This window comes from Canis lupus, chromosome 4 (assembly GCF_011100685.1).
Source record: "Canis lupus familiaris isolate Mischka breed German Shepherd chromosome 4, alternate assembly UU_Cfam_GSD_1.0, whole genome shotgun sequence".
Taxonomy (NCBI): domain Eukaryota; kingdom Metazoa; phylum Chordata; class Mammalia; order Carnivora; family Canidae; genus Canis; species Canis lupus.
The window spans coordinates 5,408,545-5,433,219 of record NC_049225.1 but is presented as its reverse complement, the minus strand read 5'-3'; the positions used below and the strand labels follow the sequence as shown (position 1 = coordinate 5,433,219).

The 24,675-nt window shown below is 43.6% G+C and overlaps 1 long non-coding RNA gene across 6 annotated transcripts in view; it reads right to left on the bottom strand.

Annotated features, from left to right (window-relative positions):
- LOC102155344 overlaps positions 1–24,675 on the bottom strand; it is a 39,951-nt gene that overhangs the window by 8,561 nt on the left and 6,715 nt on the right. For 4 of the 6 annotated variants that reach the window (XR_005357759.1, XR_005357758.1, XR_005357755.1 and 1 more), the window contains exon 3: positions 14,294–14,394. This is a non-coding gene — a long non-coding RNA (uncharacterized LOC102155344). Of the gene's footprint in view, positions 1–8,587; positions 9,412–11,020; positions 11,192–11,281; positions 11,362–14,293; positions 14,395–24,675 lie in introns of all 6 variants that reach the window. The other 2 variants (XR_005357756.1, XR_005357757.1) reach the window with 2 other exon arrangements.

Genomic DNA, 24,675 nt, shown 5'->3' with positions numbered 1-24,675 from the left:
TGAGTACACATTGAAGCTGGTCTAAGGCACCACCATTATGGTTAGAATGTCAGGGGCTGTGGTGCTGGTGATGACACTGGTCATGCTGATGGCAGTGAACTCTCACTCACAATGTGATGTGATAGCAATGTGCCAACCAACATCACTGATGTGGGTTCAGTGTTGTTGGAGAAGAATGAGCCAGATCATCCTCAAACACCAGCTCCTAAATTTTTGAGCCTTTTTTTCTGTTTCATGGCACATTTACTATCTGCTGTCTCACTGGTTTCTTAGAACCCATCTCTCAGTAATGTGAGGGAGAAAGGAAAAAAAAAATACCTCTCTCATCCTGCAACTTATTCCTAGCCAGATACAAACAAAACTCTTGACTCTGGTGTACTTCAGGAAGGAATTTGTTGGAAGGAAAACTGCTAACTCACAAACAATCCAGAGGTTTCCAGAAATGAGCAGGAAGCCAAACGCACCCAAGACAACAGTTTTAACCACAGCCAAGGTCATAGACAACAGCAATCTGATGGTAGAGCTGCCTCCTTGGGACCCAGACCACCCTGCTGGCCCCACAGCACCACCACTGACAGGCATGGAATGCGGGGATCTCCACCCGCTGCCAGGCAAATCCCGCTCTCCTTCCCACTCACTTGAGTCCCAAGCAGCACTGCCAGCTGGCCAGGCTTAGGTCCTGTGCCCGCACCCTGGTGCCAGGGTTCTAGAAGAGTGCATAGTCAGCATTTTCTGTTGACCCTGGTGGTTGGGTTGGTGGAGCCTAAATATAAGTGGAATCAAAATGCCGGGCAGCCAAAAACCAGGAAATGTTTACTACACCCCTCAAATCTTGGCTATTTTCAGGCAGAAAAGCAGAAGACCAATGTCTGACTGTTCTACCTGCTGATCCATCTGTGGGCCCTTATAAGCAGGCATCAAGAATCAGTGAGATGGCTGGAAGGACATAGGTGGCTGTTGGACACATGTTTTGATGGCTTTTTCAAAGCAGAGCTTTTGCCCCTGGACGGTGGTATTTCAGGAGCCAGGGGACCTCAGCCAGTCGTGGACAATGGGTTAACAGAAGACTGTGGCCCTGTGGGACCCTGAGAGGTCAGGAGCCTGGACGTGGCCAACCCCAGCACATTCTGTGGAACCGCTCACCAGATCAGGAGCCAGGGTGTCTGAGCTCTGGCCCTGCCCTGTCTTTGCTCCTGGCATAACTTTGAGCAGATCTTTCAACTTTTGTGACTCAGTTTACTCAACTGCCAAATGGAGATAATCACGTGGAGCTCAAAGGACTTTTGTAATACTCTAATGAGTGTTTATAAACCACTTTGTAGGAGTTTATAGTTATTTGAGCTGGGAAAGGAATTACAAATTATTCCGGAGTAAACAGTATTTAGACTCTGGATTTTCAACAGTCAACAGGTTTTCCTAGATATTTACAAGACCCGGAGCCTCCAGGATGCAAACTGGTTTCGTCGAAGCACTTCTCCTCCCCGAGCAGCATATTACATGCTTCGGGAGGGCCATTTATCTACGTCATGTGCATTTTGTGACAGATGAGCTAACAGAACAACTGGTTTCAGAATGGAAGCCAGATGCTCGTTTTGTGTTGTTTGTTTTGTTTCAGGGATTGGAGATGAAGAGGCAATGGATAATTCTCCCCAACTACATCCAACGTCCTACACACCTCCAAGGGAATTTGAAATGAATATGATATTATTAGATAATCCTTCACCAAAAAAAATATACATTTGTATCCCAGTAGAGTTTGGAATAGAAAAGGTAAAGTACCAATGTGCAGGGAGAAAAAGCATAAAGTACGGAAAGTCCCTGCACAAAGCTTTGTGCTTCTCTCTGCCCTTTACCTCCCTTGTTTGCACAACTTTGTGAGGGTAGATATTACTGTCTCCATTTTATCTCCATTTTACTTATGGAAACTACAGCTAAGGGGGTGAGCTGCCTCACAGGCAAGTCACACACAACCAGCCAGTGCATGACAGAGTTCATGTTCATGCCCACACACGCCATCTCTTCTTCTGTTTCGTTACTGTGGTTGCTGCACACCCTCATCACCCGTCACTGCATACACAATGGCTGTACGAATGTCCCAAACTTTGTCGTGTTCCCTGCCCAACAATCAATACCTTCAGCCACCAAGCCACAGAGGCAGGATGTGGAGGAGCAGGGGAAGAAACGGGATGCTTGTGCAAAAGTTGGCGCTCTCTGGCTTTTCTGGAGTTGGCCAGAGGAGAAGGGGATAGGAAAAGAGATATTCTTGGGACTTTTCATATTGGTAGAAAAGCCAAATTCAGCTCTCGTTTTGCCCTCCACTCCAAAGATCAGCTTGATTCAGCAGAATCATCTGCAATCTGTTTCTCTGGTGAACATGAGTCAGGGCTTCCTACCCCCGGACCTACATGTAGAAGAAAGAATAGATGGGAAATAGGGACCTATCTTCTCAGAAGATAGTGTCCCTGTCCAAAAAGCATTTTCATATCTATGATTCCAATGAAGCCTAAAAGAGCGAGAAGTCTCTGAAAAGAAAGAGAAGACACTGACCAGAAGGATTGCAAGTCCAGGGTAGTTCCCACAAACCACCCAGCCTGGCTGTCACAACCCATCATGATCTGACAAGGAATTTCAGTTCCCATCATAAGGTTATCTGTTCAGATTCACTCAGCAAGCCTTTACTTGGAACCCCTACCTTATTCGAAGTATATAGTCTATAAAATGATGTGAAGGATGGTCCCTGGTCTCGAGAAGATGATAATCTCGAAGGGAGAAAGAAAAATGAAATCCACTCCAGAAAACTCCTTTAAAGGTGAGATGAATTACCTTAAAGGTGGTGCAGTCACTAAAGTGTCTGACTCTTGATCTCAGGGTTGTGAGATCAAGCCCCGAATCAGGCTCCATGCTGACTGCAGAGTCTGCTTAAGTTTCTCTCTATATATGCCCCTCCCCACTGCACATGCGCTGTCTCTAATGTAAATAAATAAATCTTTTTTAAAAAAGGAAAAAAGGTAAGATGAATAAAGTACCCTGGAAGAACATTCCATTCTGCTCAGCTGAACCAGACTCTTCACAGCTCAAAACCTTATAAGTTCACAGCTCTGAGCCTTGGGTCTTGCCACCCTCCCTGCCTGGGGTGTCTTCCAGGCTCCCTTTGGTTTAAGTCTTCACACACACACACACACACACACACACACCCTAGCTTATCACAGCACTGCCTCCTCCAACAAGCCTTCTGCATGACCCACACTCTCTCCTTTGAATTCTTATGACTTTTAGCTAGCATCTCCTTTATGACACCTCTTATTTTCCACTAATTTATCTTGTCTTAAGGCCCACATAGCACCACCCCCTTAAGGGCAGGGACTATATCTTACACAGGGTAGAAACTCAATAAATATTTGTGGGATTTAATTAGATCCTATTGAAAATCCTAACAAATAGAATAATGAGGGAACATAATTATATCTACTGGCATTAAGAGATTCCTATCACAGAGCACTGTTAACTTTAAAAGCTGGTAACCAATTAAGGAGTCAATCCCATTTACAATTGCACCCAAAAGCATAAGATACCTAGGAATAAACCTAACCAAAGAGGTAAAGGATCTATACCCTAAAAACTACAGAACACTTCTGAAAGACATTGAGGAAGACACAAAGAGATAGAAAAACATTCCATGCTCATGGATTGGAAGAATTAATATTGTGAAAATGTCAATGCTACCCAGGGCAATTTACACGTTTAATGCAATCCCTATCAAAATACCATGGGTTTTCTTCAGAGAGTTGGAACAAATAATATTAAGACTTGTGTGGAATCAGAAAAGGCCCCGAATAGCCTGGGGAATATTGAAAAAGAAAACCAGAGCCAGGGACATCACAATGCCGGATTTCAGGTTGTACTACAAAGCTGTGATCATCAAGACAGTGTGGTACAGGCACAAAAACAGACACATAGATCAATGGAACAGAATAGAGAACCCAGAAATGGGCCCTCAACTCTATGGTCAACTAATATTCGACAAAGCAGGAAAGACTATCCACTGGAAAGAAAGACAGTCTCTTCAATAAATGGTGCTGGGAAAATTGGACATCCACATGCAGAAGAATGAAACTAGACCATTCTCTTACACCAGACACAAAGATAAACTCAAAATGGATGAAATATCTAAATGTGAGACAAGATTCCATCAAAATCCTAGAGGAGAACACAGACAACACCCTTTTTGAACTTGGTCACAGCAACTTCTTGCAAGATACATCTATGAAAGCAAGGGAAACAAAAGCGAAAATGAACTATTGGGACTTCATCAAGATAAGAAGCTTTTGCACAGCAAAGGATACAGTCAACAAAACTAAAAGACAACCTACAGAATGGGAGAAGATATTTGCAAATTATCTATCAGATAAAGGGCTAGTATCCAAGATCTATAAAGAACCTATTAAACTCAACAGCAAAGAAACAAACAATCCATCATGAAATGGGCAGATCACATGAACAGAAATTTTACAGAGGAAGACATACACCATGGCCAACAAGCACATGAGAAAATGCTCTGCATCACTTGCCATCAGGGAAATACAAATCAAAACCTCAATGAGATACCACCTCACACCAGTGAGAATGGGGAAAATTAACAAGACAGGAAACAACAAGTGTTGGGAGGATGTGGAGAAAGGGGAACCCTCTTGCACTGTTGGTGGGAATGTGAACTGGTGCAGCCACTCTGGAAAACTGTGTGGAGGTTCCTCAAAGAGTTAAAAATAAACCTGCCCTATAACCCAGCAATTGCACTGTTGGGGATTTACCCCAAAGATACAGATGCAGTGAAACGCCGGGACACCTGCACCCCGATGTTTCTAGCAGCAATGTCCACAATAGCCAAACTGTGGAAGGAGCCTCGGTGTCCATCGAAAGAAGAATGGATAAAGAAGATGTGGTTTATGTATACAATGGAATATTCCTCAGCCATTAGAAACGACAAATACTCACCATTTGCTTCGACGTGAATGGAACTGGAGGGTATTATGCTGAGTGGAGTAAGTCAATTGGAGAAGGACAAACATTATATGGTCTCATTCATTCGGGGAATATAAAAAATAGTGAAAGGGAATAAAGGGGAAAGGAGAGAAAATGAGTGGGAAATATCAGAGAGGGAGACAGAACATGAGAGACTCCTAACTCTGGGAAACGAAGTGGAAGGTAGTAGAAGGGGAGGTGGGCGGGGGGACGGGGTGACTGGGTGACAGGCACTGAGGGGGGCACTTGACGGGATGAGCACTGGCTGTTACGCTATATGCTGGCAAATCGAACTCCAAAAAAAAATTAATTAAACAAATAAAAAATAAAAATAAAAGCTGGTAACCGGCTAGAAAGTATGGTACAACACGCCATGTATGTACATACAGGTATGTATGGTTTTAATCGGGCCAGAAGCAGACTCCATCCCATATGGTTCCTATAAAGGAGCTTTTGTGAAGGGACCAATTCAAGAGCTGTGGACAGCAGGGGTATCCCCCAGCAAGAGGGATGGTGATACCGAGACCAGCAATGGTGGGAAGCCATCATGACCCCATGAGCATGAAGAACAAGGAGGAGATAGTGTGTCCTGGTCCTGGCTAGGACTGGAGCCATGCAGGAGGGGCCAGAGGTCAGGCAGGACAGTTGACCTCTGGGAGGTCATGGCGAAGGAGCAGTGTACTGACTTCTGTTCCTGCCACAGGCTTCGTTCTGGCCAGTGCCTTCCCCACCATAACAGGAAGGGGAGTAGGGTGTGCATAGAAGCCTGCTATCTGCCATGATAGGTCAGTCTCCTGGGCACAGAGCATGGCAGAGAAAGGGTCTGGGGGCTCTGAGGAAACCTTGCCGAGTACACCCAGGGTGCTCTGGAGAGGTAGGTGTGCTCACAGAGACATGGAGGTGTGGTGATAAGGACAGTCAGCCTTTTCTTCACCTCGTTAATTAAATTTTTTTACAATGAGCATGTGTTGTTTCTATAATCAAGGCGGGGGTGGAAATAGGATTTTTCATTTAACACTCTGAGCTTCTATAAATCCATATGGGCAGTAAAAAGGAAAAAAAAAACTGAATAGGCACATTTAATAAATAGTGATCCAGACTTTAAAATCTCCTTAAAACTTTTTCAATCTCTAACTTGTCAAGTCAAAGTCATACTTAACTATTCATATACTCATCCATTCACTGATTTATTCACTCAACAAATATTTTTGAATATATCTTGTGCTGGACCCAGGAAAGAAGGCTCAGCAGACACAGCCTGCATGTACAAAGCCTAAAATCTGGCAGAGGAAATAGGCATGGAACCTGCAACTATATGACAGAAGGGAAGGGCCCCAGGTGACAGGCCAGAGGGTGCTGAGAGGCTCCACCCCACCAGGAGACATGTAGCAGTGTGGGACAAGCAACTTGGTGGCATCTTTCCTTGCCCTGAGAAAGGACATGGGGGGCTGCTTCCCACCATCACAGTAGATAATACCATTTTTTCCCTCTGAAAGGTCAGAGGCACAAAGTAAGTCAGCATCTCCATTTCTATTGGATTAGCTGTCCCAACAGACTGGGTTCACATGGCATGAAAATGAGTTTAGATAAAATCTCATTTTTTAAAAAATCTTTTTAAAAGATTTTTAAAAATTTGTTTGAGACCAATAAAGTGGGACGGGGCAGAGGGAGAGGGAGAAGCAGACTCTTCACTAAGCAGGGAGCCTGACATGGGCCTCGATCCCAGGCCATGATCCCTGAGATCATGACCTGAGCCAAAGGCAGATACTTAACCAACTGAGCCACCCAGGTGCACCTAAAAGCTCATTTTAAAAATCACCAAATCGGGCAGCCCCGGTGGCTTAGTGGCTTAGCGCCTGCCTTTGGCCCAGGGCCTGATCCTGGAGACCCAGGATCAAGTCCCACGTCGGGATCCTTGCATGGAGCCTGCTTCTCCCTCTGCCTGTCTCTCTCTCTCTCTGTCTCTCTCTCTCTCTCTCTCTCTCTCTCTCTCGGTGTCTCTCATGAATAAATAAATAAAATCTTTAAAATAAAAAAAAATCACCAAATCAAGTGGGTGTTTCATAAACATGATGCCACAAACCCCACAAATGAGTGAGCTTTTCCCAGACCTCATTACATAGAAGTCTCTCCTAATTCCTGCTGTCCTCTTGCTGGGCTCCCCCATGCAGGATGCAGACGTCTGCCTTGCTGGGCCTGGGGTTTCAATGGTTTGTCACCATATTGACCTTGGTTCTCCTCTGTATTAACAGCTACTATATCTCTATATGGGAACCCCTTTGTACATGGCTTTGTAAACCCCCAAAATATGGCAGACTCTCACATGATAATGGTTGTGTGTTTAATTTTTTTTTAAGATTTTTATCCATTTATTCATGAGAGACACAGAGAGAGACACAGAGACATAGGCAGAGGGAGAAGCAGTTTCCCTGCCAGGAGCCCAAATCACGTGCCAGGGATCACGACCTGAACCAAAAGCTGAACACTCAACCACGGAGCCACCCAGGTGCCCCTAATATTTCTTGATTAAGAAAATACATAATGACAAAAGCTCATAAAGAATTCAGGTATCCCAGGACAGCCGGGTGGCTCAGTGGGTTAAACATCTGCCTTAGGCTCAGGTCATGATCCCAGAGTCCTGGGACTGAGCCCCATGTCAGGCTCCCTGCTCAGTGAGAAATCTGCTTCTTCCTCTTCCCCTGCCCCTCCCCCTGCTCATGCTTTTCTCTCTCTCTCTCTCTCTCTCTCTCTCTCTCTCTCAAATAAGTAAATCAAATATTTTTTAAAAATAATTCAGGTATGCTTACAAGCAAATATATATTTTATTAACCATAATCATCTACATATAATTTGACAAATAATAGCTCACACGAGTGGGAGGCAATAGTTAGCCTCTGCAGGTTTGGCCAGCACAGGTACCTCAAGTCCCTGCAATGACTCTGGCGGACCCCTTCCTCCAGGGACCTGAAGCTCACAGGTTAGAAACCTGAGAGTGACAGAAGTACCCTCACAGATCAACCCACCTCGGTTCCAGTCACCTGCAAAGAATCCTTTGGGGCCTTCTCCAAGGCAGAAGGGGAACTGGCAAATCCAACAGAGATTTAGACCTCCAAAAAATCTCTGGCTAATTAAAGAGGTAGAGAAATGCAGGAAAATGTGAGTGAGGCCTGGCTCTGCTACAGACTATGGGCCACTGTCTTTAAGCCCTCGTTTCTGTGTCTACAAAATGTATCCTCATCACCCTTACCTCCATCCCTGTTAACCATCCAAAAAACATCTGTGTAGCAACTTCCCCGAGTAATAGGATGAAGAGTGACTGAGTTTTCTTCTTTAATTCTATATTGTCCATATTTCTGACTACTGTTATGTACGGCTTGGTACTCAAAAAAGTATATGCTATATTCAAATGCTTTGTAAACCATTAAGTGCTTTCTCTATGACTGTTTCCTCATCTGTGAGGCAGGGATGAAAACAGCACAGAACTCCTAGGGCTGCTGTAGGAATGAATGTGTGAGTCCTGGTATTTCTGCAGAGGTCCTGCTGTGGAATCAGAATGGAAATCACTTACCACAGTGTCCGGCATGTAGAAAACATCCATGATTTTATTTTTTGGTTTGCTGATTGACTGATCGATCATTACTGCTGTTGGCACAGGAGCACAGAGATACTGCCCATGGATCACAGTCCACTCTCTCAACTTTGTTTGGACAGCTCCCCATGGGTCTGTCAGGGACCGTCCAGTCCATCTCCCAACCACAAGAAAGCGAAATCACAGGTTAGGCTCCTAACACCAACATAGTCAGGATATTGGCTTCACAGAGGCAAAAATGCAGCACTCTGAATAATCATTTTCAGAGTCAGGGTGCCGTTTGAGTCCTGGCAGCCTCAACCCAAACAAAGCTTGCCCTGTAGGCCTGCTCAAGGGGACCCGGCTTTTGTGACAAGTCGCTTTCCCTTTGCATGTGAAGAGGACATGAACCAACATTTGCTGGAAATATTCCAGGACTCTGGTAATGCTCCAGACTGTGCAAAGGGCTTTTTCCTCCTTTGTTTCATTTTAGCTAACAGCAGCTCCATGAGACAGGCGTGGTAGCATCCCATTTTTCAGATGAAGGACCTAAGGATTGGAAGGTATAAGGAATTTTCCCAGAGTCAAGCAGTTTGTAAGAGGCCACGCTGGGATTTTTAACCTTGGTCCAGTTAATTCAGCATCCTACACACCTTCGTCCTAATTCCACATACATACGTGGTGAGGTCACTCTAAATGCTGATCCTAATCTGCAAAGCCCCTTCCAGGCTTCACATGGAAGAGTCCACAAATCCTGAGGCATCAGGCATTTTGCTCCTTTCTTCTTCAGCATCTTTATCCTCTGAATGACAAAGACGAATGACCTGCCAAAACAGCAAATTTCTCTGGGGGTGCGGAGGCCCTGGGTCAGTATGAGACATTCTTTAGTCAAAAGGTAATGTGCATGAAAAGCTCCACTTAGTCTTCTCCAGTTAAGTCTTCTCCCCATTTAATTCCAAGAGCAAATTGAAGGAAGCACAGGTGCCCAAGACAGGCTTTTTCAGAAAGAAGGATGAGGGATTTATTTCAAATAAATGCTAGCCAATTGTGAACTTTAAAAAAGCTTTGAAGGATAGAAGTGGCTCAGTCGGTTGAGCATCTGTCTTCAAAAAAAAAAAAAAAAAAAAGCATCTGTCTTCAGCTCAGGTCATGATTTCAGAGTCCTGGGATCGAGCCCCACATCAGGCTCCCTGCTCAGCAAGGAGTTTGCTTCTCTCTCTCCCTCTGCCCCTCCCCCTGCTTGTGCATTCACGCACTCTCTCTCAAATAAATAAATAGAGTCTTTTAAAAAAAATCATTGAAGGATAAATGATAGGCATTGAGCCTATCATTCAGTATTTATAAATCTGTGATCAAACTCCACTCCACAATCACCCCGTCTTCCTCCTAACTGGGATCTACTGAGGTCAATTAAAATTCTCAAGCCAGTAATCCCTCAGAATTATGTGCTAGAAAAATAATAAACTCCTTTATCAGCAGAGATCGGAAATTTCCTAACTATACCAAACCACAAAATGTTAGTCCATTAAATGTTGCCCATTAGAGGTGACAATGGGAGTCAAGTGACTTCCCAGAGTCTTGTTGCTGGATTTCAGAGATGTTGGTGCCTAAAGAGAATTAAGCTAAGCAAACAATGCTTTCTGATGGCCACCTGTCCAAAAGTCTTGTAACACACAACTGTCAGGCACCTTGATAATTCAATTCAGGACGAATGAAAGTAACTATTCACTTTTTGCTAGAACCCTGCATTTCCTTAGATAATAGACTCTGTCATAATCAAGGCCATCAGAAGTAGGCTTGGAAGCCACAAGGAAGAACTGGGGAGAATGGCAGAGCCTTCCACTCACACCATGTGCATCCTCCCGAAGAGAGCAGACTGAACTGTCCACAGACCAGAGCAACATCTGGAAAGACAAGTATGAGCTGCTGTCCATCTCAAAGCCAACAAGATTCATTACTGATGTGCTTTGTCCAACCCATCAGCTTGGAGATGTTCTAAAAGATCAAGTCAACTGTAGGACAGCTGAGGTTTGGTCCTTTTGAAGGCTGTCCCAGAACATATTTGGACAACATGAGTTCTCAATTCCAAAAGTTAAAATTATTATAAGTCCATGGGGTGTCATGTACAGCCTACAGTACTACACTGTACTTCATATTTGGAAGTTGTTAAGAGAGTAAATCTTAAATGTTCTCATCACAAGAAAAAAAATTCTGTAATTATGGGTGGTGACAGATGTGAATGAGGTTTTTTTGTGGTGATCATTTCACAATACATACAAATATTGAATCATTATGCTGTACACCTGAAACTAAAATAAGGTAAGATGTCAGTTATAGCTTAATATAAGAAAGGTAACTCTCTGTGATTTCTATGGTGAATAGGAGCTCAAATAATCCAAAGGGCAGATAATAATAGAGCAAAAGTTGTCTGACCTGAAAATGAAGTTATGATGTTTATACAGAAGCTTCAGCTTTCAAATTATGTGTTTATCCAGATGAACATGTAAATTGTCTCTTGGTACAAAGCATCCGATGCAGAATGGATGTGACCACATGCCTCCTGGGTGACAGTGAGACCCTTCCTCCAGATGAAAAATGGGCATCCTGGGTAAAGCGCCAAGCGGGATATTACAGGGATAAATCCAGCTGTCTGATTAGTGAGATTTAGTTACCCAACTTGAGTTAGTGACTCACCAGGAAATCGATAGATGTTTGTTTGGAGCATGAACATGGATGAAACTTTGTCTTCTCTTTCCATCACTCCTCTTGGTTCTCTGTTTCAGTTGAGTAAACGCCCAGCCTGAGCCAGCAGCAGTCCTGTCAGCACCATCTGTGGCTCCTCTCAGTGGGGTTGGACAGCATCTTGCGCTGTCATGTGCGCAAACTCATGCGAACACCCAGACGCCCTGCCGGTGCTTGGTCACCCCAAGTGAGATCTCACATGGAGCCAAAGGGGAAAATGAGAGCCTCTTAAGGAAAAGTCTGTTGAACCCAAAATAAAAAATGCCTTTGGAGACCTAGACCTACATTGATACTTCAAGGTGTGGCCAGGGGAGGAGAGGAATGATTTGGGCAGACTGCTAGAATACTGGAGCTCACAAGTATGTTAGTAGGTAGGGGAAATGTTCCTGAATGTCATCCAGTAACGCAGCCCCTGCCTCATCCACCAAGCTGATAGGGATCAGCATCTCATGTAACTGAATGCAAAACTAACTGCCAGGATTCCAAACTCCCTACAAATTCCCAGGGATGCCAAGCATACATCCAAGCGCTTCACTGAATCCATCTAGAATAGTCTCTCCTCTGATGTTGAAACCAAAGAGAAAACCTGTTCCCAGACAGAGCAGGGGCTTTAGAAACTAGGTGACTATTCCCCGAGGAGACATTAAGGACATTTGCCTGCATGCAAAATAAATCGTGATCGAGAGGAATCAATTATGGACCATCTGCAGTTCATTAATATGATCTGTTGAAAAGGAGGCCAGATTCACCAAGTCAATCCGAAAATCTAAAAATAGAACTAATGTGAGCCTGGCCCAGTGCATGCAAAGCAATAAAAAGATGTCTACATCTGCTAGAGCTGGAGTCCCTGGGCGCTCCCTCACTCTTTACTACTTATCCTCAGTGGTAATTGGGAAGGGAGTCATTTATTCGCTTTCCAGAAAAAGCAAAAAATATTCCATGAGGATCACTGTGGCCAAAAATACCATGCTGTGCTGATGCAGGAGAATAAATGGACATTGTCTTCTTATTGTGCAAATCCTACGTGATTCAAAGATCTCGGAATGGTCTCCTCTTAAATTGTTCAAAGAGATACATCTCCTTTAAAGAGATGTGGGAGTTCCTTGGGCAGCAATTGCCAAAGCTTGGTGTGGCACTGAGGTATGAAGAGCGATTTTTTAAAGAGTTGATTTATCATGATGTGTTTATTCAAAAAAATATAACTGAACACATACCCAACCCAACTCTGAGACATTGCTCAGGATTAAGACAGACCTAAAATGGTTTGTAGGTTTAGAAGTGAAATTGTTCGGTATATAAATGTTAAATAAATTAGTAAAGGCTGTATGCAAAGATGGGAAAAAGGAAATCAGAAGGTGGCACATGGATGTGTGAAAACAATATCCTAGGGCCGAAGTCAGATGGGTTCCTGTGATGTGGATGAGTGACATGGTGCATAATCATTGAACGCAGAACCACTATCGCCCATCTGGGACTTGAGCACGGTTGCAAGAACCTCCTGGTTTCCTCACTACATTAAAAAGTCTTAATCCAAATGAATGGAGCAGCAGAAGAGGATTCCTTTTCTGATCTACCTTTCTCTGGGCCCAGATCTCTGAAGGTTGAACCAAGTGTGCCCAGTGCCCTGGAGGAGACAATAAAGATTGCTTTGCTATTTTGAGCCAGCTTGAGGTTACAGGCACAGGGAAGGAGTTCCTGCAGACTTCTGACAGTTTATTTCACCCCGCCCCCCATCCCACACTCCTCCCCCCACCCCTGTGACTTCATCCCTGAGAGAATAAGCAGGAGCTTTTAAACTACACTTGTTCAAGTCCTGGGATGTTGAGGGATGCCCTGGTAGGAGGCACGTGAATCCCAGAGGCACCCATATGGGATTGTGATTTCAGGGGGCACCTGCAATTTGCTGGGGAGGTCAGCTTGGGGAGTTAGCCATCAACTCACATGGACAAAAGGAGAGTTTGATGCCTTTTTACTGACAAATAAAGCTCTTGCCTCTGGTTAAATAAAATAAACTGGGGCTCAGGCCATGATGGAATACTGTGTGGCTGTTAAAAGCAGCGAGTAGAGCAGACAAGGAAGCAGAAAAAGGAGTTGCGGAATAACATTTTAGCATGATTTGCTTTTGTGTAAAAAGAGAGGATTTAAATATACTTGCATATAAACACAGAGTATTTCTGGAAGGATTTGCCGAAAGTGTTAACGATGGTTGCTTACCCAACAATGGTAGGAGAAGAGGCACTAAGTGTGGGAAGGAGACTTTTAAGCTCCACTTTCTAGCTGTCTGTGTGTTGGCAATTTTTGCAGTGATCTATATTGCTTTGATAAACAAAAGTCTTTTGAGAGGTAGCAAACAATGGGAAAATATTCCAAAGCTTATGCCAATGCCCCAGGAATATTAGTCCATGGGACATATGTTAGAGTAAGCCATTCACTGGCACTTACAAAATGATCACAATACCTAATACATATTACCTAATAATCATTATGACATAGACTCACATTTACATAATAATCATGATACAGAATGCATATTGCATAACCGTCTTATGTATGAAACCTCTTTGCACAGAAGCACAGGATAGACAGGGAGCCCTTGCAGTAGTTGGGGCACACGTGAGCCTGAACCACCCTGGCTCCAGCAGATGAGACAGGCCCTCTCCCACTGGCTGTAATTGCAGCCCCAGGTGGAGGGCCCTGTCCATGTCAGGCTCCAGCTTAGCCACATCACGTATGTTAGCACTTGTCCTCATGGTGACTCTCAGATGTAGGTTCAATTTCTGTTTACAGATGAGGAAATTGAAGCTTTGGAAGTTTATCCCACTACTGTGACAGGGAAACTAACTGTCCATCAACACTGGCACCGTCCCGGCCATAGCACAGAATTCTCACTGGGATTACATCTCCCTGTTCTCCAGTCAATGGAATGTGTCACTTCAGGCTAATGTAAGCTTAACTTTCTCTCACCTTCAGTGCAGAGATCTTCAAGGGCCTAGGAGACCGCAGAGCCACAAGCTGGAAGGAGCCTGGGTTCCTGCATCATCACCTGAGGACGGTCACCCATGAACCTGAACAGGACGTAACCATCAGTGTTAAGGCTCTGGTGCTGGAGGCTTTATTTGCTACTGCTGCTACCGTTCCCCTAAGTAATGCAACAAGCAAAAGGAAGTGCTAGAATGCCGTTAGATTTCAAAGAATAGAGGGGAGGGCCAGGGCACCAAGGCCATTCGCTTTCGAAGTACCCTCCCTTGCCACCATGCTGAAGTACTCCCAAACCATCCTATGTACTCAGTGTTCTGTGATGTCAGCCAGTCACCTGCTCAAAGTGGGGTCCAGGGACCCAAGCCAAGTGGACAAACAAAAGTGGTCAGTGCAGGTAGCACCCCAACCATGCAATACCTCCCAGTGATCTTTCTCTACACGAAGGATGACCTGAGGGTGGGGATGACCTCCCAGACAGGCTGCCACAGCCAGCAGTACATCAGCAGTGTCATCAGGAATCATTACTCCAGGGAAGGCTCTGATCCCAGGTTCCCTTCCCATCACCTGCCTCAGCACCTGCTCTGCATCGGCTGACACAGAAAGCACTGCGCTTCCAGCCAGTCTGCCTCCAGGAGGCTGTGGGGCCTGGTCAGTGACAGCCTTCTTGACAACCCCTTCCCACACTGCCCCGATCCCTTAGTCCTTGTCTAGTCACAGGTGAAGGGGTGTGATGAGGCCCCAAGAATCTGAGGAGGTGGCTGTCTAGTCCAAAAGCGACTGGGGATGTGGCGGTCAGGATCAGAGCTCCAAAAATATTCTACATTTTTGAAGATGTCTTATCCCCAGCATGACGGGTGGCCCAGAAAGATCTGTTGTCCAGGGCGGGGCCTTGTACTGAGCTGTGGGGAGCTGGAAAGCCAACATCTTTGAGGAACATGGAATGCTGCTTCAATTATAGGCTTAGTCTTTGGCTTATTTGTCCAGACATGATCCCTGCAAGTACAAAAGCAACGTGCACTGATAACCATACAAATAAAAGGAAAGAAGAAAGAAGAACTGCGAGGATTCCTTGATGACATTTGTGGGCATCCAGACAGGAAGTATCAACCCCTGCTCTGTTCATAAGCCCCTGCTCTGGCGGACCGCACGGCTTCCCTGCACCCTCTCTGAGAGCAGTGCGCTGGTGATGGACTTCACATCTGTGCAAGGCCCCAGAGGAGTCATGGAGAATCACGTCACCTTCCACTGCATGACTTCCATGAAGACAGCATGGCTGGCTGGTGGTCAGAAAACAGAAGTGAGGCCCAAGCCCCAGAGACAAAGGAAGAACTGCCCACTCAAAACCAATCAGAGTCCGTTGGGGAATGAAACAGCATGCTTATGTGGTAAGCCTGTAGAGAGTCTATTTTCTAATGTTTTCCAAGACCTCAGCTTATTAGGGGTTTTGTTATTGTTGTTGTGCGTGTGTGTGTTTTTTTTAATATAATCCTACGCAAGAAAATGTTACACAGAGGCCCTGTTATAACAATTGCTTCACAAGCGCAGCATCACATTCTCAGAGACAATATTAGCATTTAACCATATTAGAGAACCAATAGATAACAAATATCCTGAAAATTCACGTAGTTAATTTCCTCTTTCAATGCTAAGTGTTTCACTGATACATCCAGAAGACTCCACAACATTTGTTAAGAACAAAGTGATGTTATTTTAGGAGAAAACAACTAATTTTTTTAAAAGAAGAAAAACATTTATTTTTCCTTTCTAGTTTTTTTTTAAGATTTTTTTTATTTATTCATGAGAGACACAGAGACACAGAGAGAGAGAGAGACAGAGACACAGGCAGAGGGAGAAGCAGGCTCCATGCAGGGAGCCCAACATGGGACTGGATCCCGGGTCTCCAGAATCACGCCTTGGGCTGAAGGCAGCGCTAAACAGCTGAGCTACTCAGGCTGCCCACCTTTCTAGTTTTTAAAAATTTTTTTTAATATTTTTAAAAGATTTTACTTATTTATTTAAGTGAGAAAGAGTGAGACCACAGAAGTAGGGGGGGAGCTACAGAGGGTGAGGGAGAAGCAGACTCCCTGCTGAGCAGGGAATCTGACATGGGGCTCCATCCCAGGACCCTGGAATCATGCAAGCCAAAGGCAGATGCTTATCCAACTGAGCCACCCAGGCTTCCCCCATTCTAGTTTCTTAAAGAACTAGGTAGTTGGGGATATTTCTTGATTAAGTAGCTTGCATGGATGCATTTAATAGTGGTATTATTTTCTGGTTTCTAGCAACATAATTTTCAGTATGTTGATTGACTAAATATCCTGACAACGGATATCTCCTCCAGTTTGTAGGAGATATTCACATTTTGTTCCAGGCTCTTTTGTAGGCGCTGAGGATCCAGGACTGATCAGATCAGCCCTTGTAGAGCTTATATCCTGGTGGAATAAAGAAGTGAACCCCAAGAAACTGAGCCCCTTGTTCATGGCATGAAGCTGCCATGTTGACTCCTACTCAATAGACCAGACTTGCTGTAAGGTATAAAATTCAGGCTGCTGACTATCCAGGTGCCCCAGAAACACAGTGGGAAACCTGAACCAGCCATCCTCATGACTTCAGGCCTTTCCCTAACTCCAGTGAGACAAGCCAAAATGTTTCAGCTCCCAACATAGGGCAGATCTCAAATGTAACATGTGCTCAGAAGCAGTCGGTGAGATATTGACCCTTTGACGAGTGCCTGATTGTTTCCAGAGGAAAGATTTTAGACAGTCCGGTTCAGAGCACATGTCTGGAGAGGAGTCCCCAGGGCCTGGGCTTCTGGCAGGCATCTGAGCTGAGAGACTTACAGGGCTTGCTATGTGCTCACATGTGAAGCATTGTGAGACATGCAACCTGTGGAAGCCAGCAGGTCTTTCCACAGAGCCACCACACGCTATCCACCTGCAAGCTGCTAACTTCACCCCACCACCCCCTGAGAAGGGAGGCTAGGACATGTTTTCAGGCAGTGGCAACCTCTTAAGGCTATAATCATGTCAATCAACTTGAATTAACTAATATCACAACATTGTGATGGAGTCTTCAAGAAAAGATACTAAAATGGTCGTGTTATTGTAGAGCTGAGCCCATAATGGAAAGTTAACCGTCTTACTCTGGGCCAAGCCAAGTGATGAGTCAGTCAATGACAGGGTGGACATTTTCTCTTCAGTAAGTCGTATTTCCTTCGATTAAAAAGGTAATGGATAAACCAGACACAAAACGACAAATGCTGTAGGATTCCACTTATATGAGGTCCCTAGAGGCATTAAATTCATAGAGACAGAGAGTAGACCAGTGGCTACCAGGGGCTGAGGGAGAGAGGGGCGTGGGGATTTAGTGTTGAATAAAGCAGAGTTTCAGTTTGGGAAGATGAAAAAGTCCTGGAGATGGATGGGAATGAGGGCGGCACAACAGTGCAAATGTACTCAAAGCCACTAAAAAATGGGTAAGAAGGTAAATTTCTATTATGTATGTTTTATCACAATAAAAAAAAAAGTGGTAGGACTACTCATTCTGATTCTTTAATTAGATCATTTGAAGATTAATTGCATTCCATTTAGCATTTTCCTTCTGTATATGTGCTGGCCTTTCTACAAGGCATTAAACAGAGATTCTTAAAGACAGGGACTATTTATCATTTATCATTTGAGCCCCACAGCACCCGTTCAAAGCCCTAATACATAATGCCGGATGAGTGTTATTTGAAAGAAAAAAAACAAAGAGTGAACACAGGGACCCAGAATTGCCTCATCAGCAAAGGCCAGGCCCCTGCACTGTGTTTTTCCTAAAAGCATGTTCGCAGAATAGTAACCACAACAAAAACTGTGGACATTACTGAGTATTTTTCATTCAGAGTAATTAAGATTTCCAAACCAAAAAAAAAAAAAAAAACAGCAACGTTAAGTACACATCTGTAGTCATATTGAAAGTTTCCTGCCTACATTTCCCACAAAGCCCTCCTCACTCCACTCTAAGAAGAGGGAGGACTGATGAATGAATGAATAAATGAATGACTTTCCTTCCTGGTCCAGGGGGCTAGATTGTCCCCATCCAGATAGCAGAACCTTCCATGCAGAGAGCCTTATTCGCCCCTAGAGAGGTAAAGGAACCATCTAAAGTTTGTCTGGTGTCAATGTCCCTTTCCGGGGCAGCTCCTTCCTCTGGGTAAGACAGGAAGTGATCACCAGCTGCCCTCCCGCTGACTCAGCCATGAAACCTTTACAGTAATCTGACTTCATGGCTCTGGTGCTTCCCTGGGCAAAGAGTTTCTCATTTTCTGGTAAAGTAGATCTCTAAGGCGCGGGAAACTCAACAGGAAGGAACAACAGAAAGAGATGTTTGCATTATTCAAAACCAGAGAGCATGCATGGCACAGGGAAACCAAAATACCTTTTTCCTCGGTTCGCTTTTCAATGCTGAGCAACCCTCCCAGTGTCCTCAAATTCCTAAGATTCTTTTTTTTTTGAAACATGTCACATTTTGGTACTAAATAAATCCAACCATTTGTGCACTCTAGTCATTTTTAGCAAAGCGTACATTAGCTGTTTTCTCTGCAGAACAAAACCAAAACCTCATCTAAATTAAAAGCTGCATATGAAAATAAGGGAATCTTCTGGTTAGTGCAGCAGAATTGCCATGAGTTTGGCCAGGGTTCCTGGCCAACTTAGCCATTTTTTTTGGTGACATTAGGTACATTCACCCTATTGTGCAACCCTTACCACTATCCATCTCTAACAACTAGGGAGATCTCAAAATATGTAATCATAGTGAGAAAGCTTTTTCTGGGCTCAGAAATTCAGAATGACATTCAGAATGACAGAAACTACCATTTGTGGCATTATCATGGAGGAGAATCTGAAAAACCTCCGGCCACAAAATACCTAGATATGCTGTACAAAAATAACAAACATGGTTTAAAAGCACAGCTGAGATCAGTAAAGGAAATCCCTGAGGGCAACTAGCAGGCTGAGCACCAGAGCAGGTGCTGACACTTTGGCTGCTGGTGCAGTGGGAGCTCTGGCAGGGAAAAAAAAAGTCACCTTGAGTTTCATAACCTCAGGCCACACTGCACACAGCCCTGGGGTTTAAACTGACACACCTGTATGGTCTGAGAACTCTCAGCCAATTAATTAACATGAAAACAGTCCCAATCTAGTAATACCACAGGGGCACTTGATGCAGCAAATGAGAAGTTTCTCTGTGGTGACAGATCCTTAACCCTGGCCACTCAAGATTCCCATCATGAATGTTCTTGGAAATAGAAGCTCACAATCAAAAACTACAAAATGCTTCAAGGGACATGAGCACAAAGAATCAGAGTCAACAGACACAGTAGACGGCATGGGTCATATCAAAAACATTGGATAATTAAACTATCAGAAGGGGCTAAAAATTTTGGTTAAGATAATTTAAAAATGTGAAAGGGAGAATCAAAATTATGAGCAAATAATCAGACTCTGCTAAAAAAAAAAAAAAGACAAGGCCTATTTGAAAAAGGACCAAATATAAGTTCTAGAAATGAAATGTATATCATTAAAAACAGAAATCTAATGAGTGGGTTTTACAATAAGATTAGACAGCTAAAGAGAGACCTGTGACCCAGAAAATGGTTTGGAAGGAGATCACCTGGAGGACAGCACAAAAAGACAAAGTGATTTTCAAAGTGAAAGAGAAGTTAAAGACACGGAAGATAAACAAGAAGCTCTAATGTGCATCACACAGGAGCTCTGGAAAGACTGGAACAAGAGGCAATATTTTAAAGATAGGGGCTGAAAACTCTCTAGGATGAAAATCAGACCGAGGAAGCAAAATTGACTTGAAATAAGATACACAAAACCAGACACATTATTGCTAGAACTCATAGAGCAATTCGGTAGCGTGGCAGGATACAAAATCAATGCCCAGAAGTCAGTGGCATTTCTATACACTAACAATGAGACTGAAGAAAGAGAAATTAAGGAGTCAATCCCATTTACAATTGCACCCAAAAGCATAAGATACCTAGGAATAAACCTAACCAAAGATGTAAAGGATCTATACCCTCAAAACTATAGAACACTTCTGAAAGAAATTGAGGAAGACACAAAGAGATGGAAAAATATTCCATGCTCATGGATTGGCAGAATTAATATTGTGAAAATGTCAATGTTACCCAGGGCAATATACACGTTTAATGCAATCCCTATCAAAATACCATGGACTTTCTTCAGAGAGTTAGAACAAATTATTTTAAGATTTGTGTGGAATCAGAAAAGACCCCGAATAGCCAGGGGAATTTTAAAAAAGAAAACCATATCTGGGGGCATCACAATGCCAGATTTCAGGTTGTACTACAAAGCTGTGGTCATCAAGACAGTGTGGTACTGGCACAAAAACAGACACATAGATCAGTGGAACAGAATAGAGAATCCAGAAGTGGACCCTGAACTTTATGGGCAACTAATATTCGATAAAGGAGGAAAGACTATCCATTGGAAGAAAGACAGTCTCTTCAATAAATGGTGCTGGGAAAATTGGACATCCACATGCAGAAGAATGAAACTAGACCACTCTCTTTCACCATACACAAAGATAAACTCAAAATGGATGAAAGATCTAAATGTGAGACAAGATTCCATCAAAATCCTAGAGAAGAACACAGGCAACACCCTTTTTGAACTCGGCCATAGTAACTTCTTGCAAGATACATCCACGAAGACAAAAGAAACAAAAGCAAAAATGAACTATTGGGACTTCATCAAGATAAGAAGCTTTTACACAGCAAAGGATACAGTCAACAAAACTCAAAGACAACCTACAGAATGGGAGAAGATATTTGCAAATGACATATCAGATAAAGGGCTAGTTTCCAAGATCTATAAAGAACTTATTAAACTCAACACCAAAGAAACAAACAATCCAATCATGAAATGGGCAAAAGACATGAACAGAAATCTCACAGAGGAAGACATAGACATGGCCATAATGCATATGAGAAAATGTTCTGCATCACTTGCCATCAGGGAAATACAAATCAAAACTACAATGAGATACCACCTCACACCAGTGAGAATGGGGAAAATTAACAAGGCAGGAAACAACAAATGTTGGAGAGGATGCGGAGAAAAGGGAACCCTCTTACACTGTTGGTGGGAATGTGAACTGGTGCAGCCACTCTGGAAAACTGTGTGGAGGTTCCTCAAACAGTTAAAAATATACCTGCCCTACGACCCAGCAATTGCACTTTTGGGGATTTACCCCAAAGATACAAATGCAATGAAACGCCAGGACACCTGCACCCCGATGTTTATAGCAGCAATGGCCACGATAGCCAAACTGTGGAAGGAGCCTCGGTGTCCAACGAAAGATGAATGGATAAAGAAGATGAGGTTTATGTATACAATGGAATATTACTCAGCTATTAGAAATGACAAATACCCACCATTTGCTTCAACGTGGATGGAACTGGAGGGTATTATGCTGAGTGAAGTAAGTCAGTCGGAGAAGGACAAACATTATATGTTCTCATTCATTTGGGGAATATAAATAATAGTGAAAGGGAATATAAGGGAAGGGAGAAGAAATGTGTGGGAAATATCAGAAAGGGAGACAGAACGTAAAGACTGCTAACTCTGGGAAATGAACTAGGGGTGGTGGAAGGGGAGGAGGGCGGGGGGTGGGAGTGAATGGGTGACGGGCACTGGGTGTTATTCTGTATGTTGGTAGATTGAACACCAATAAAAAATAAATTAAAAAAATAAAAATAAAAAATAAAATAAAATACAAAAAAAAAAAAAAAAACCAGACACATTGTAAGGAAAAAGTGTGCCAAAGGGTGAAACCAAGGGTGGGGGTAGACTTTGACAGTAGACTTTTCAGTAGTGCCAATAGAAGCCAGTAGTCGGTGGAATCTTTTCAAAGCACTGAGAGATACAGGATGATCTTACCCCATTTACAAGCTAAAAATAGCAAAGGAACAAAGTCAGGCTAAGTCATAGATCACGCTTAGGGTTAGTCATAAAAAGTTCCTCTGTAGGAATGACAGACTTCATGGGAGTGTGATCTGTACAGTTGCAGAGTCCCCATTGGTGGCCCAATGTTCTGCTGTCACCAGCTTGAAATTCCTCATATCAAACAGGGAAGGACTCCTGCAGTTCTAGTTTCCACTGGACCCTACAAATTATACAGCTGCTCCTGTATGCAGGCCCTGAAGACTGCATACAGGATTGCACTCAGAAGCAAGCAGGAAACATCCTATCCAATGTGTGGTCAAGTTCATTAAAACAAAGCAAACATCATGAGAGAAAATCTAAGTCTTGTAGTTTGAAAGACAGAAAAAAAAAAGGATTTATGCAAATAGATTTGACAGTTTTTCAATTGCAAGCATTTAAGTCCTTTGTACATGGGGACAAAAGGGGAAACCAAGCTCTGTCAGTGATGGCATCAGAAAAGAGTATGATAAATCACCAATAAGCAAACACCTGTTAAGCCTGGTGACTTGCACAATGCACCCAGGAGCTGAACAAAAAAGAGTGGATAGAGGGATAGAGCCTATGGTGGTGGAAAGAAATATATCTTTCTCGAACACATCCATAGAAGCACTCCACAGCCTCACTGGTGAAGTCTAGATATTAGTCCAATCAGACACAGTAATCCTAATCAAAACAATCTAGAGGAAGTCTCTCCTCTGCTCCTTCAGATTGTAATAGGTAATGACGAGGAAAGGCTGCTTTAAAAATTGTCATGATGAATCTCATGATTTAATTCTTTCATTATCAGAAGATTCTGGTAATATCAGAAAGTGCTTTAAAAGGCAGGAAAATGTAGCAATACTGGTATGAAGCTACCTGATTCATTATTTTTTCAAAGGCTCAAGTTTAAAGCCTCAAATGATAGTGGGCTCTCTCCATTAAAATAGGTTTTCACTATTACCCTGACTTCTGAAGAAATGCAGAGTTAATTAAACCACATGCTTTGTATATTCAGCCATCTTGTTCCCTTAGACCAAAAAAAAAAAAAAAAAGTATCAAACCTCTAATAGAAAGTACCATTTTTGGACTAACAATTCAGAGTCACAAAATAGATAGCCTCGTAATGTCAGAATTAAAATGGAAACTCTTCTTCTGTAGTTTCTGAGGTTATGTGGGTGGGATGGAGAACGATGGTGAGCCACGGTGAAGTGGTAGATGGGAGAGAGACACACACATGCAGACAGACACGGAGACAGAGAGAGAATGATGGCTGCAAGTCTATACTGGGTCCTGGGGGCCATGTCTATAGTTTTTCATCTGGAGATAGTTTTTTGGGGAATGGCTTACGACAGTCCTTGTGGAGGCAGAAAGTGAAAATTTTCTAGGATATGAAACTACCAAGCACTGGTAAAGAACCTAATTGGATATAAATGCTGATCTTCAGCCAGCTGTCCTCCCACTGGAAGGGGGGAGTGCAGAGGGCCCTTTGGAAGCCTTTCACAAAAATTTAACTCTTTGCTGGTCCAAGACACTCCCTCCCAGATGGAATCTTTGTGGGGGTGGATGGGAGGGATGAGTCCAGAAGGAAGGCTCCCAACTGGCCGCACCCAAGCATCCCAGAGTCCACACACATCTGTGTTTCTCCTTCCTTCTCATTCCTTCTGAGGAATGGCTCTCTTGACAGGTTTCTTTCCCTCCCAGGACAAGCTATGGGGGGAGGTGGGGATGTTCACACATAAGAGTTTAAACAGAGATGCCTGAGATCGGGACTTGCCTGAAGACACAAAGAATGGCCTTCTCACCACAGCTTCCGCCTAGATTTTTAAGCCGCCTCTTCCTTTAAAAATTCCTCCAGTTGGCTTTGATGGCCAAATGTCCACTCCTTCCTCTTTCAGCCTTTGCAGGCATCTTGAGTAAACAACGACACTATGATCCAGCATGTGCTTCTCTGTATGCTTTGGGGATGTACATTTTGTGGAAATAAAAAAGAGAGAACCTGTCCCTGCTGGTTTCCCATGCAAGGAAGTCGAAGGTTTGGCAGTGGTTTGCTTGTTGATTTCTAGCCCGATGGCCCTGATGAATCACACGGATGGGTCCTTTCATCAGGATGAGCACACCACCTTTGCTAGTCCAGTGAATCAGACCTGATTAAAATACAAGGTGAACACACAGCAAAAATGCTAAGAGGAAGAGAAAGAGAACATGACTGGGTACAATGGGCCATTAAGACAATGAAGACAAAGGGAAGGAGGAAGGAAGATTTTACTGGAGGTACAGTCTAGAAGGGTCTCTGTCTAACCCCCTTCTCCCCTACAGGTCCTGCTGTGAGGACAGCAAACCAAGGACTAAAGCATAGCTCAGAACAAGCAGCCAAAGTTTCCAAGTCAA